This window comes from Pleurodeles waltl, chromosome 5, assembly GCF_031143425.1.
Source record: "Pleurodeles waltl isolate 20211129_DDA chromosome 5, aPleWal1.hap1.20221129, whole genome shotgun sequence".
Classification (NCBI taxonomy): domain Eukaryota; kingdom Metazoa; phylum Chordata; class Amphibia; order Caudata; family Salamandridae; genus Pleurodeles; species Pleurodeles waltl.
Genome location: NC_090444.1, coordinates 71,801,147 through 71,805,551, shown reverse-complemented (window position 1 = coordinate 71,805,551; position 4,405 = coordinate 71,801,147).

The following is a 4,405-nucleotide window of genomic DNA, read 5'->3' as shown; positions in this document are numbered from 1 at the left end:
TCTTCTGAAGACAGCCTTAAGCTTCCCAAAATCAACCTCAGCTTTAGTATGCCACTCAGAAATGGGAGTAACATATCTCACAGATCTTATTCGTGTCCAACCAATTTTACTTTGGCATAAAGTATGGACATCTGATTCTGCGAGGTTGAACAGGGCCATTATAGAAGACACTCTAGCACTTACTCACTCGCTCAAAATCCCATGGTTAAACTATATAAAGAATTTTTGTGTCGAGCTGGGTCACCCAGAGCTGTATTTTACCCCAGACAAAATGAAAACAATCTCCAGGAAAGACCTGAAAAATATTTCCCTCACCCACCTGGCCGAATCGAGATGGGATATAGAAGCAAATAAACATAGTGTTAGGAGAAATTGTATGATACAGCAAACAAACGGTATGGAACCACACCTATGTAACGTTTTGAACCCAAGACACCGGTTTGTCTTTATGCATTTAAGACTAGAGTCCTTTCATCGCCTTGTCAGTTTTCCGCTGATTAACGATTGGTCTCCACAATTAGAAAAATGCCCTTGCGACACAGTCTCTGACCAAAATACAATGCATACACTTCTTTTTTGTAAATTTTATTCAACCTCGAGGAAAACGGTTGTGATACCATTTTTAAAATCAATGCATTTTAAACAATGTCACCCAGCTTTCCTGTATCTTCTGTCCTCCCATCTATCATGGTTTGTAATGCATTAGCTTTATTCCTGTGCTCTGGGATTAAGACCAGATTATACCTTGAGTCAAAGCAGTGAGATTTCTTAAGCGTTATATCACAGAGTATCCTTCCTGTTTTAACTAAACTGTTCATTGATTCCTTTTAACTCTTTTATTCTCTTACATGGTCGCATTTATCTTTATATTTATATATGTTTTGTATCTGCTTTTTTCTTGAATATTGTTTTTATGTACTATTGCTTTTATGATTGTTAAATTCAATCAAATAAAGTATCTTTGACTGACTGACTGACTAGAGAGCCAGCTTCCTATAGTGACCCGTAGGACAAGTACAGCAAGGTCTCAACGTTCTCATCAAGACGAAAGCCACGGGCTGCAGCAATCCAAGCTTCTCTCACACACTGAGGTTCAGCCCGGACAACACAGGTTTCATTCAGCAAACAAGGCCCATATTTATGAGGCCCTTGCACCACATACCACTGCCTTGCCTTACTCTGTGCTAGAGGGGCGTTCCATGGGCACTGAGGTGGGTGCTCCCACGCAGCACCCATGGATTTTGGCTCATCCCCAGATTTCCAAGAACTTGTAAACTTGGGAATGCACCAAAACCATACGTCTTTCCACAGGAGGCGCAACGAGGAGAAATATCACTCTTCTTGTTTTTTCCTCTTTCTACGAGTGCTGCACTCTGCAGCATGCATAGAAAGAGTAAAAAGCCTCCCAAGATGGCTTTTGAGCAGAACGGGTCCCTTTCCTGCATGCAACACAAGCACTTTAGCACGGTGGTACAAGGGTGCCTGCGTTGGTGATAGGCTGCAGAAACGGCACCAGCAAAGGAGGAAAGGACAGGAATGCACCATATGCCATTCCTGCACTTTCCCTGTGATGCAGGGCAGTGAAGCAAGGTAATATGCTGTGTTGCTCTGCGCCACAAATCCGTAAATATGCTCCAAAACGTTTAGCACAAGCCACAGCAGTGGCAACTTCCCTTGCACACAGGTGACGTATAGCATGGGCAGCAGTGCAGCTAGTCTCAGTGTGTATTATCAAGATGCACTGTACTTCTTTATCTCACATGCCTCTCGCAAAGTGGTATTTATGTGCCTAGAAGTGTGTCAATTGCAGTTCTGATTGACCAGCATGTTACCACTTGCCTTGTCCGTGTGCTTACCGAAGGTTCTGAGTGCGAATCCTTGCAGGCAATACTATAGTCAGGCTTTTATCCTTCTGAGATCAATAAATCTAGAACCATAGATTGGGTAATAGTAATTTTTGTTATTTATAGCAGTTAGGAATCTCAGATGTACAGGATGCATAAACTCAAAAATTGTTATATAATCAGTATATCACTGTCATGTACCAAGGTGTGTGTTGCTCAAGTAGTGAAAGTGGGCCACACCAGTGGTGGAACTGGGCAGCAGCTTCCTTGAAGGAAACTTTGGGCACTGGCACTTTAAAAAAAAAATGAATTGCTGATTGTCTCTCATCGAGGTAATTCGGCAGCTGTTCGTCTGAAGTTATCTCATACCTGGAAAGCTCATCTTACTTTCCATACTACACAACTGAAAATATATGCTTCTGGTCCTCAATTCAACTGATTTCCATACTTCATAATTGAAGACATATGTTTCTGATTCTTATTATTGTCTACCCTCTGAACCACCACCACCAAATATGGTACAAGTGCAACTGGAATATGAGGGTCAACTGATCTGAATTCTCACATATTTCGATGTTGTTTTCAATTTTTGATCCTTTGGAAAGATTACCAGCCAGTGAACATTCCTGAGAAGATGCTTCTTCCGTTCATGCCCACTTGCTGGTACGTTGTTCAGTGGCATCGGACCAAACCCAGAGCTTTAGGAGGAAGACGCCATGTTACATCTACACATGGGATTCACCACAGCCAACAGCGTGGTAATGAGGCTTTTTGTTCATGGAGGAAGTAGAGATTCTCTGGTCCTTGTGCATGGCTGTTTTGTGGACTGTGTGGAGCGCCAGCCTTGAAGAGCAGTGGGGAGAGTGCAGAAGCATGGAAAGAAGGAAAACGTTCGGAAGGTTCTTCTTGTGCCTGAAAGACACCATTATCCTGCATAATGCATCATTACAATTAAATCTGTGTCATATTGGGTTGTTGGTTGACTTTTAATAATAAATACGACTTTACCATTAAAGATGGTTTATTTTTGCAAGTTCATCTGTACCATACATGACATATCTACCACCTCTGGTTTTGGAATTAAAACTTAATAATTTTAATAAGGAATCCCCAATGTTACCCTATTGGAGAGGTAGGCCCCTCAGTAGTGAGAAAATTAATTTGGCAGTTTTTCACTACTAGGGCATGTAAAACTAACAAGTACATGTCCTACCTTTAAATTACAGAGCACCCTGCCCTATTAGCTACTTAGGACTTACCTTAGGGGTGGCTAACATGTAACAAAAGGGGAGTTTAAGGCTTGGCAAGAGGTTTTAAATGCCAGTCGACATGGCAGTGGGCCATTGCCTTCAGGCTGCAATGGCAGGCCTGGGACATGTTTTAAGGGGCTATTTAAGTCAGTGGCACAATAAGTGCTGCAGGCCCACTGGCAGCATTTAATTTACAGACCCCTCTACAAGGGACTTGCATGTAAATTAATTATGCCAATAATGCCTTGTTTAGGGGAGTGAGCACATGCACTTTAGCGCTGGTTGGCAGCTGTAAAGTGCACAGTCTTAAGGCCAACAGAGCACAACTTCAGACAAGATGGAGGCAAGCAGGCAAACAGTCGGGAGGAAGAGCACCCTAAGGCTGACAGGTCTACGGCATTTCAAGATGGCTGTCTGCCCAGTGTTATTGTCTGAAGTTTCAAATCCAAAATGATACTAACATCTTTTCCTGTGATATCAAGTCCTGCCTCACCCACATAAGGAGGATTTGTTTCTTTCATTTATTGCCTCATTCATCAACCATTTGAAGCTTTATTCTGATTCTTGCTCTCTTTTCTGCATCTGGATTCCTTATTTGAGTATCTAGTTTTGAAGGTCTTATGTCTGGCTCTGTCTACACCCCAGTGCAGGGTAGTTTGGTGCTTTGCTTATCAAACCTTATACTCCATCATCTACAATCTAGGATCACCAAGATGGCCAAAGGTGTTTTGACTGTTGTGGGTTTTCTTTCTAAATGGGACCCTCTTTGGAGACCCTTCACACTTCTCACAAGTTTATAAAGTGCATGATGGCACTCTGACTTTTTGGGATGTGTGAGGGCTGGTATTTAAATAGACCCGCACACAAGATGTGCACACTGTTTTTTTTCCTTGTGCCAAGTAGATCAAACACACTCTCAGTTCTATACTTTTGTATTCAGACTTCACAACCAAACCATCTTAAAACTCTTGGTCTGTGTTTCTTTGCAGGCATGACTTCTCTTCCTCCATTCGAGTTGATGGTCCCCCTAAGGAAAAAAACCTAGGTAAGTATATGGCAAAAAATGGAAATTAAACTATGTCTTTCTTTCTATGATTATTGTGTGTTTTCTTTAATTCCCTCTCCCACTCTCTGGTGTCTTTTTTCTCCACTTGGGACTGTATTGCCCTCATAACCAATATTCCTGACTTTCTGCTGTATTATTCAACCCTTGATCCCAACTAATTTCTAGTACCAGGCATCTAATTTACTCTCCCCCAAACAGGTAGGGGAGAGGAAAAATAAGAAAAATAAAACTGTCTCTCTTGTGCT